At 41.1% G+C, this 11,413-nt stretch overlaps 1 pseudogene; it reads left to right on the top strand.

Annotated features, from left to right (window-relative positions):
- The first annotated feature begins 2,204 nt into the window (after nt 1-2,204).
- LOC122128366 lies at nt 2,205-9,837 on the top strand (annotated as a pseudogene).
- Nucleotides 9,838-11,413: the final 1,576 nt, after the last annotated feature.

Below are 11,413 nucleotides of genomic sequence, written 5' to 3'. Positions count from 1 at the left end.
CCTGGGATACAGGCATGTGCAGACAGGGTACTCCCTAGAAAGAGATCTCTGGATGAGGTCAGGGGACAAGAGAGGGCAACAGAAAAAACTGATTATAAAGTATGGAAGGTAGAAAGAAGTGTCTCATACTGGGGAACCAAGGGCTCTGGGTTCTATTTCTGACTCCACTGAGTGGACAACTCTCTAACCTCACAGCCTCAATTTACCCCACCTGGGAGAAAAGTGGGAAGAAGCACAGACTGACTGTTCAAGTGCTGCTGCTGAGGACAACTACCAGAGGAGGAGGAAGGAGAAGGAGCCCTAGATTTGAAGTAAACCCAGATTGGGGTGGGAGACTGGGAAGCAGCATTCTGTCTGCACCATACCAAGCACTCAGCTGTCTGGCTCCTGACTCCTCAGGGTTCCATCAGGCTGCCGCTTATGGTGCAGAGCCCACAGCCCCATGATGACAGGAAGACCACCAGTAATGGAGGCATCACTTGCAGAAGATGCTCCACCTTCTGCTTCTTCAGAACCAATCAGTCCCACCGACCTTACAGCCTTGCTCCAAGCCCAGGCATGTCCACATGCTGGCAGTGGCAACAACTCAGCAAAAGGGAGTCACCCAGGCACCAGTCTCACTCCATCCCCACTTCGTGTCTGCTGTTTATAGGCTAGCAAACCAAATGCTACCGCTTAGTCAACACAGCAGGGGGGAGTAGCTGCCACCAACCCCAAAATTGGGCACTATGGAGTCCTCAGACTCAAGATTCTCCCTTCTACACTTGTTACAGAATGACTATATCTGTCTACCTTGGCCTTCTTCTGAAGTTCTAGTCTATCCACGTATTATCTGTGAGTCTGATGTCAGATATCCCCCTCCTCAACCAAAATGGTGCACCATGCTACTTCATAGCTCCCCCAACCTCCTGCCCAAGTGTGGTGAGAAAGAGTTAGAATTGGGTTGTTGAGTTTTAAGTGGTACCTTGGTGCTATTAAGCGGGGTGCGTTTTAGTGGTTCAAGTGTACCCCAGGGATCGATTCCTCCTCATAGCCTCCTCAGTGGCTGTGAGCTATCCTGGGGGTGGTGAGCTTCTCAAGTTTTGCAGATGCTGCTGGAGCCCTGTCATTGCTTCATACTCAAAGCTAACACTTTATCATTTTGAGCCACAGCTTCAGTTGTGGGTTTTGTTGCTGTTGTTGTTGATGTTGTTGTTTGTAGATAATTGGAGATAAGAATCTCAGGGACTTTCTTTCCCAAGCTGGCTTCCCATCTTGATCCTCAGCTCCCAGCCTTCTGAGGAGCTAGGATAAAAGCCCTGAGCCATTGATGCCTAGTTAATCTCTTCTTTTAAATTTGATAATTTTTGCTTTCTTTTGATTTCTTATTCTATCAAATTATGTGTGCAATACCTTTTCCACACACTCCAGGCTCTCTATCACCCTGACCCTTGACTCTTTCCTGGAGGCTGTTCTCCAAAAGTTCCCTCGACCACTATGAACTCTATTAGGGGCCCATATGCTAGATGTTCAGGGCAAAGGTGGTAGAGGAGTCAGAGACGCCCACAGGGATTGGGCAGGGGGAGGGCGGATACAGAAGAAAGTGAGCACTGCAGGTATGTGCAGCATCAGTGCAGGAGCGGGCAGCCCATTGGGTTGATGATGTGGGCACACCTGGAGGCAGGTGGGGCCAGCCTGGAGGCAATGGTGCTTCTGCTGCATCCATGGCTGCATTGCTGCTATTGCCTCTGCAGGGAAGGTGCGCGTTGGCTTTGCCTAGAGCCTGAGGATGAGAGGCAGCTGCTGGCTGGCCAGGACTTGCTTCCCGGCCTCTGGCTCATCCTGCAGCTGCCTGAAATTCAGATAGGCCACTCCGAGGAGGTCGGGCATATTCCCAGGCACTAGCTGTCGTGCTGAGGCCCTTGACCTGGTGGAGAAGCCGGTCCTCGGGGGCTCAACTGACAGCATGGAACTCAGGCTGCTGATTACCAGCATCTGGTGCTCACAGGCGCTGGACAGGGCCCACAGGCCAGTCCTCAGGAGGTGGCAGCAGGATCAGGCATGGTGCGATGGGCCAAGGCTCCTGAGTCCCTGAGGACTTGCTGTCCTAGTCCCTGCTGCTGCTGGCGCCCAAGCCCGAGGAGCGCACACTGCTAGCTTAGAGGTTCTCTGCCCAGTGGCAACCCCCCCTCAGCCGTGGGGCTTCTCAAGGACTCAAGCCTGAGATGGATGCTGGGTGCCAAAGGCCTCATGTGCAGCCTGCCTCCCTTTCAACTGCAGCCACATTGAAGACTACAACACGTGCTGACTCGGCTCCACTGTGCAGCTTCAGGGATGAAGAGGTGGAACAGCGCCCCACAGACCATCTCAGTGGCTGCATTGAAGCCCAGAAGGCAGTGCCTGTGGCTCCCCATCTTGGACAAAAGAACCAGGCGTGGCAGTGGTGGCTGGGCTAGATCGGCCTAGCAAACCATTTAAGTACGATTTATTTGCGAGTACACTGTTTTCTTGATGTGTGTAAAGCATTAGTTTTGTTAGGTGAATAGGTGTACATGTCTACATTCTGACCAGATTCATCTAATTGAACATTTTTATTGATTTACTTTATTGGTATTATAAAGAGCATGTAAAGAGGGATTACAATTAAATGAGTCAGGTAATGAATACATTTCCATTTGTACAGTGTCTTCTGTTTCCTCACTCTTTCCCAGCCCCTTCCTCCCATTAATTAAACATTTAGGGAATTCTCTAAAGGAAACATGGACTAATGTAAAATAAAATCTTTATGACAGTAGAGGCTTAACCCAATCACATTTATTTTTTTGTAGAATAGAGAAATCTATTTTCTGCAATGAAGAAACAGCCATGAGCTATCCTTGGAGACTGGAGGGAAGTTGCTGAGCAACCTAACCTGGGCACTAAGGAGAAGATCAATTGGCCTGAAAGGATGCCTGAAAGAAGGCAGAGCTGCAGCTACGTGAGATGATCAAGCAGGTCCAGAGCATTGTAGAGGTGACATACTTACTTCCCTACTGGTGATATTCACATGCCATACACAGCTTTATTTGCTGTATAAAAGAAAGGAAAGTTTAAAAAAAATTTAGAGAATTTTCCAATGAAAAGGCCAGCCTTACTAACATTTATGTTGTGGTCAATAATAAAGAATGAAAAAAGGTTCAGTATAAATAAAGTACTGTGAAGATACTCTTTTATGAATCATGAAATTTGGTCCATGGAGCACAAATCTAACTTTATATGTTTTACAGTCCTGGGATATAATACATACAGTGATACTGAAGTTTTCTGCTATCATTAGAAAAGGTACCTTTCCACACTGTGAAATCCTACATGATTTTGCACTAATTAAGGAGTAAAGTGTCTTATTCTATTTCATTAAAGAAAAATAATTGTTTTGTTTGGCCCCAAATGGCAAGTTATTCTCAATGATCATGAACTATTTTGAACCTAATAAAGCTGTTTTGAATTTGAGTTCATTTTTTTTCTGCCAGTTCTTCTGGGACATGAACTCAGTGACTGGGTGCTGCCCTGTAGCTTTATAACTCTTGGCTAACATTCTACTGCTTGAGCTACAGCTACAGTTTTATTTTTTCAGGTTTGTTTTTCACTGGTTGAGATAAGAGACTCATGGACATTTTTGCACCAAATGGCTTCAAACCATAATCCTCAAATCTCAGCCTCCTGAGTGCTTGGATTACAAGTGTGAACCATCAGTGTGTGACTTTTGTTTTGCTATTTCATAGTAAATTTTCTCAAATGAGCCTAGAAAATGTATCAATTTGTGCTTCTATGAATGAGTGAATGCATTTATTTCTTCTGTGAAGTTTCACAAACTAAAGAAGATTTAAGGGTCTTTTTTTCAGACCTGAGAAGCAAACTAAGGTCCTGACACTTGCCAGCAAGTGCTCTTCCATTTAGCAAAATCCCCAACACTAAAATTAGGATTCCTAACTCTAAATAACACAGGATTCAGAGACTCAGAGGAAACTAGTTTGTTGACCACTGAATAGAATGAAAACCAATCACAAGATGAAAGTTCATGAAGGCTGGGAAAATGTAGGCTCAGACAAATAACTCTGTTCTTCTCCCTGCTTCCTGTCTTCACCATTTTTAAACCAGTCCTGGGGCTTGAACTCAGAGTCTGGGCATTTTCCTGAGCTTTGTATGCTTAAGTCTAGCACTCTACCACTTGAGCCACAATGTACTTCTAGCTTTTTCTGTTTATATCTTACTGAGGAATCAAACCCAGAGCTTCATGGCTGCTAGGCAAGCACTCTCCCACTAAGCCATATTCTCAGCCCTCACTTTTTGTTCTTGAGACAAGATATTCAACTTCAACTCAGGCTGGACCATGTCAATTGTTTTTAGTATTAATTCACTTAGGAGAATATGCAGTGTAAAGCTTGCTTGTACCAATGTCTGCCATCTAATTATTTCTTGGTATAGGCCTCTAAGTTGGGTAGTGTATGATTTCAGTTCTTCAGTTTCACAGTTGGTAGAATACTAGTAGAGATAAAAGTGTGTTTTCTAAAAAAATCCTTATTGATGTTTGAGGTCTAAAAATGTCATAGCATGAATTAAATCTTTGGTGTTTATGGATTTTTTGTCTACACTTATTATAATTTATTTGTTATTAACAATTTTATTTTCTATTACAAAGGCAATATATGGAGGATTTAGTTACATTTGACTGATAGATTTAGTGATCCTTTACCTATGGAGGGAGTCACAATCCAGAGACCCTTGACATAGATGATAATCCTAGGAGTAGCAATAGGTCAACTGCAATAATTACAAGAAACTGCATTTATTTTTGTGTTGGTCCTAGGCATTAATCAAGGCCTGAGTAGTGTCCTAGAATTTTTTTTTATTGTAACTAAGACTATTACCTGATGATTTTAGCACATAAGAAAAAACATGCTCATGTGGCTGAGATACAAAGACTTATTATTGGGCCCCGTATGGCCTTGAAAATGCATCGGACACTTCTTTCCCCAAAAGAGATGGAAGTGGTTCTGTGTCTCAAGTGGTAGAGCAACAGCCTTGAGAGAAGAAGCAAAAGCATCGTGCCAATTCACTTAGTTCAAGTCTCCGTATTGTTATACATACACCAGTGTGTGTGTATAACACACACACACACACACACACACACACACACACACACACACACACTCACACACACACAAGAGAAAAAAGAAAAGGAAAAAACCCTGATAAGTTAATTAAGACTCCTAATGTAATAAAGAGGAGGCAACTTGAGGATTAATTTCTGTATTATTAGATTATTAAACCACAATCTACAGGTGATTTAAAGTAGCTGGGTCACCAGAGTTTCATTCTTGTTAATCTGTGTGTGTGTGTGTGTGTGTGTATGTGTGTGTGTGTGTGTGTGTGTGCATGTGTGTGCTCACATACCTTAGTACTAACACTTGAATTCAAGCCCTTATTCTCTTCCTTAGCTTTTTCTCTCAAGGTTGATTATTCCTCACTTAAGCTATATCTCCAGTCTGGCTTGCCTGTAACTCTAGCTACTTAGGAGACTGAAACCTAGAAGACTGTAGTTTGAAGCTCCCTAAAGCAGAAAAGTTGTAAGATTCTATCTCCAATTAACCAGAAAAAATAATGAGACCAGAGTCATGGCTCAGTAATTTTTCTGAGGTAACCGTGGACCTTTCCTTCCTTTTTCAAGTGCTTATGTAAAATACAGAGTCATATAGCTGTGTAATACACTCAACTTATAGACACATATGAGTATGTATATATTTTCATAATATGTACATTAAAAGAAATGCATGTTTTTGTTTCTATGATCAGGCCACACATCTCCTAGAAGGTGTTGAGTTCATCTAGCACCCACTGTTGTGCATATGGTATTATTCTAGAACGAGCAAGTGGTAGAAAAAGGCAGGATTTGTAGCACATAATTATCAGAATATCTTTCTTGCTGTATAATCTATATGTGTACACATGCACATTGTGTACATAGATTAAATTCGTTTCCTTGCACATGTTAGAGAAGTGTTAGCTAGCCCTGTTTTTAGCAGTTACTTTTGAATGAATATCATTATTTCCATAGGTTGTGTTAGAACGCAGGGTTAGAATGCCTCTCATTACATACCTACATACCTGGAAGCACAAATGCTTACTTATTGATTGAGAATGGGATTTTTTTTTTTTCCAGTTGTAGTGCTTGAACTCAGAATTGAGCACTGTCCCTTAGTTTCTTTTGCTCAAGGTTAGTGCTCTTCCACTTGAGCCGCCTTTTCTGTATATTTGGTACTGAGGAATCAAACCCAGGGCTTCATGCATACTAGGCAAGCATTCTACCACTAAACTGCATTTCCAGCTGAGAAGGGGATCTTGATAATTGTTTCCTATGCAATCTTGGACTCTGCTTTCCAAGTAAGTATTTTATAGGGGTGAGGACTACACTAATAGTAATTTTTAAATTTTTATATATTTCATTTTTCCCCTTTTTTATTGGAAGTACTGCGCCTAAAAGTGGTTCATCCTGTGTATCAGGATGTGTGGAGTGATGGAGGAGATGAGTCTCATAAAGATACATTGTTTGAATATACGAAAATTTCATAATCAAATCCCTTGGAAGAATGTGTGCTAATCAAAAAGTGAGAAAAAAATTACTACAGCTTTATATGGTATTTTCTTAGCTCATATGCTAGTAGGTGTTTTATTTAATTTTGAAAGTAACAGATTTTTGGTTGTATATAAATGTCATAATTCAAATCTAGGGTTTAAATTTTTCTCCCCAATCCATCTGCACAACCATATACCCCATTCCCCAAAGAATTCCATTGTTAGATATATATTGCCAGAACCTTTCCCATGCATATACAAATATCTATGTCCATGAGTATAAAATACATACATTACCGATTATATCATATATAGTTTGCTTCTCACTTGATAGAGCATCCTGTGGTGTTCAATGTATATGTCATATTGTACTGAATTAATCAGCCTGTACATGATCAGAGGCAATTTTAATGGTTTTATATTATTTTAGACACATCTCATTCCTCCTAATGTTTTTCCACTAGTGAAGTACAAGAATACCATTGAAGCATAAAGGAAGTGGCTAGTTTCCCATGCCCTCCCTTCCCCCACAATTCTAATTTGTGATAGAGACTGCCAAAGAAGTATGGCTATAAATTCTTTTTAAAAATTAAGGACATTCCGCCAAGAAGCTACTCTCTTTTAAGAGAATGTGAAATTCAGTAGGAGTTAACATTTGTGAGCATTAAATATTGACATATGACTGTGTTTTCTAATATATAATTAACGGTGTGTGTGTGTGTGTGTGTGTGTGTGTGTGTGTGTGTGTGTGTGTGTGTGTGTGTGTGTGTGTGTATGTACCGAACCTGAGGGTGAATTCAGTGCCTGAGTGCTGTCCTGGAGCCTTTGTACTTGAACCACACCTCCATTTCCTATTTGTGGTGTTTAACTTGAGATTAGTTTCTCAGGGACTTTCCTGCTTGTCCTGACTTGGATAATCACATCTCAGGCTCCTGAGTAATTAGGATTACAAGCCTGAGCCACAGATGGCTAGCCATTATAATCCTCTGGTTCTCAGAATGACACTTCTCTTTTTTTGCTTCAAAAACTGGCAGTGGCTACTTGATTGGCCTGGATAGGAGCATCTTCAGGGATTGTGGTCGGGGCTTTAGAATAGAATGCAAGTAATACCTTCCCCAGCAGCTAATCTCCATCCTCATTACTGTCTAAATAAAACTTATAAATTGAGAAATTTGCTTTCAAAATTGAATTTCTATTAAACATATTGCCTTATTATTGCACAAAATAATGGACTCCATTATATTTTCATATATTTTGATAATATTCACTTTCATCATCCACTTTTGCCTGTCTCCTCCCATTGTTCCCCCCGTTTTTACGTTTTTCCCTGTCTCCTTCCCTCTCTCTTGCCCTCTCTCTCTTTTTTCTCCCTCTCTCTTTTTCTCTCTCATTCTCTGCCTGCCTCTCTGCTAGTATTTGCTTTTCACTTTTTGCCTGCATTCCACCTTTTAAGCAAAGCCTCAAGTTCTGGCTTTATGCAGGTGAATTGGAATTAAGATTTTTAGCCAGGCACCGGTGGCCCTCACCTGTAATACTAGCTACACAATATGCTGAGATATGAGGTTCTGGCTTTAAAGCCAGCCCAGGCAGGCAAGTCCATGAGACTCTTATTTCTAATTAATCACCAGAAAACCAGAAATGGCTTTGTGGCTTAAGTGGTAGAGTGCTTGCCTTGAGCTGAAGAGCTGATTTGTAGTGCCCAAGTCCAGGGTTCAAGACCCATGAATGACCAAAAAATAAGTAAATAAAATATTTTCATAGATTTTTCTGTCAAAACATGATCATAAATTAAATTTATTCACAAAGATACTATAGGAATTTAATTTTGTTGGGTAATTAACAACTATTTAAATTATTTTTGACAAATTATAATTAATCATGCTTTATGAATCTCATCTTATTCTGAAATATTATAAAAACAGTAGAGTTCTTCTACAGGATTCCAACCTAAAGGGAAGCCCTGTTCCATATCAGAAGTATATATCAACCATTTCTTTCTCCTGTACTCACCTTACCTTACATCTATTCATTTATTATTTTTATTTGTCAATTATCTTTAAGCAGTTGTACAAAAGAAGTGCCATGTAACAAAGCAGTTTATGAAGACAGTGCATATTGATCCATGCCATCCTTACAACATTCTACCCTCCCTGACACATCCCTTCCTTTACTTTTCTTAGTTTTGTGGTATATGCAATGAATTCCTTTTTAGAAAAGTAATTTAGTTTATAATTATTATAAAGAGGTTGTGTAGAGGGATTTCAATTTCATGAGGCAGATAAATACATTTCCTTTCATACAGCATCTTCTGTTCCCTCACTCTCATCCAATGAGCTCATTTACATTCTGTCCCTTCCTCCCTTTATTTGTCTACCCTTTCCATACCCTCCTCTTTAATGCACCCAATTCTTGGTATTGATATTTTCAGGCTTTGACCTAGTCTTTCTAAAGGTTATAGTATTTGGGCCACATTGGCAGCAGCGATGGTGGAGCAGGAAGGCTCCCAGAATGAAGACAACAATCACATGCAAGGTAAACTGCGTGAAGGGCACGACAGAAGTACTGGACCCTCTTCTTCAGGTACATGACCCAAAGTAAGCCCTCTGGGGCTCAGGAGTTCATGTGCTCGGGAGCACACTCTTGTTCTTCCCTCATGGCCAGCAAAAGAGCACAGCAGCACTGTCCATGTTGGTGTTGGAGTCCCCAAAGAAGGCAGAAGTGGATATAGTGTCTGGCTAGGATGTTCAGTTTGATGGACCCCACTGATCCAGAGCCTTGAAGTGTTTCAGTTGGGGTTCCTGGAAACAGGGCCACCCCTGGTTCCATTTGCTTTGGGCATTGACTCTGTGGAAAGCGAGAACTACTGGGAACCTTGATACTACTTTCTACACTCCACAGACAGTGTTGGCTCTGCCAACATACTGGTGGAGGACTCCATGGCCCAAAGCTTCCCAGGCAAGTGGACATGCTTTTGCCCCAGGCAGTGCTGCAGTTTCTCTATTGGAAAAACAAAAGCAGGTCTGTGGTCTTCATCATGTATGCATAGAAGTACCATCCAACAAACACGGGCCACCCTCTGTCCAATCCCTGCTCCACTTCATCTGGTTTTTGGTGCCAGCCATGGATGGCGCCAAGCTGACTGTATTCATGGTGCTGTTTTAGTAGTGCTAGCCCTCCCTGTTCAGGCACCTGATGCATGACAAGTATCTCAACAGGACAGAACAGGACAGGACAGTTCTCCCTTAGGGTGCACCCAAGCTTTCGTCTTCCTATGGTGGTGCTAGGCCACCTCCTGGCCTCCATTATTTACTCTATCACCTAAAATGTTCTTTCTTGTTTATGCTCTATGCATTAAAAATTTCTTCAAAGACAAGATAAACTGTTCATGGCTTTCATACTCACTGCTCTAAATCCTGAGATGCTTACATTAAGCCATTCTGCTTTGAGTAAAGACCCTCCAAATGGATTTTATAGAACCTTTCAAATGTTATACAAAAAATAAGGACTAAGTAAATGATGAATAAAGTACTTAATGGTTAGAAGACTCAATGTCCTGAAAAGATTTGCCTTAATTGCTCAGTACATGGAATATAATTCCAGACAAAATTCAGCTCGGTATTTTTTTAAAGAAACTTTTAAGGGCTGGCAAGGTGGCTCAGTGGTAGAGTGCTTGCCTTGCATACATGAGGCCCTGGGTTTGATTTCTCAGCACCACATAAGGAGGGGAAAAAATCCGGAAGTGGCACTGTGGCTCAAGTGGGCGCTAGCCTTGAGCCTAAGAGCTGAGGGACAGCGCCCAGGCCCAGAGTTCAGGCCTACGACTGGACCAAAAAAAAAAAAAAAAAAAGAAACTTTTAAGAGGGCAGCGACTATTTCTTACCTTCCTAAAGAAGTATTTTTGTAGAATCAAAATGATCTCTTCAAAGTTTTAGGAAAAGTCAATAATAAATTCATCAATGCCTAGAGTTTTCTTGATTGGAATGCATTTAAAAATACATTAACGAAATATGTGTAGATTCTGTTTGTTTTTCTCTTTCTTCCGTAAGTAGGTTTGATACATTTCATTTTAGCTAGTACTCTACCCCCTAAGCTATGCCTTTAATGTATAATTTCGGGTTACTTAATATGCCAGAAAAGATAATAGTGATAATAATGCTATTAAGACCTTCACCCATCTAGATACCCATATTTTGTTTGTTTTGGTTTGTATTCTATCAGTATATTTGTATGTCATAAGGTTTGTTTTTGTTTTTGTGCTGTTCCTTGAGCTTGAAATCAGTACCTTGCCCTCTCCTTGAAACTGGACATTGTTAGCACACACCGGTAATTCTAGATACTCAGAGAGCTGATATCTGAGAATCCCGGTTTCAATCCAGCCCAAGAAGGAAAGACAAAGAGTTTCTTATCTCTAAATAATCCCCCCAAAAAATTTCCAGCATTTTGGGTGTTAATTGGAGATAGCAGTCTCACAGATTTTTCTCCCCTGGTTGGCTCTGAAACAAAATCTTCATCTCTTTGCCTCCTGCGTAGCTACGATTTCAAGCCTGAACTTATACTCTTTTATTCTTCTATTGTCTTCTATTCTTCTTTTGCTCCCCTATGAATATTTAAGAATCACCTAATTAAGAGGTTTAAAAATCCTGCTTTTGAACACAGCAGAGAACATCAATGAAAATAAAAGCTATGTCTGCTCAAGGGTAAAACACCGCCCTTGAAGGAAAATGCATAAGTGAGAAGGCAAGGTCCTGACTTTAAACCCCAATATCAGCACTCAAAAACGTTGTTTTCCTTGAGCTTTATATTAAATTGCTCAGAAAAACAC

The sequence above is a fragment of the Dipodomys spectabilis genome, unplaced genomic scaffold (assembly GCF_019054845.1).
Source record: "Dipodomys spectabilis isolate Male_0828 unplaced genomic scaffold, ASM1905484v1 ptg000012l, whole genome shotgun sequence".
Taxonomy (NCBI): Eukaryota; Metazoa; Chordata; class Mammalia; order Rodentia; family Heteromyidae; genus Dipodomys; species Dipodomys spectabilis.
The sequence above is the reverse complement of the archived record's forward strand: the minus strand, read 5'-3'. Positions and strand labels throughout refer to the sequence as shown.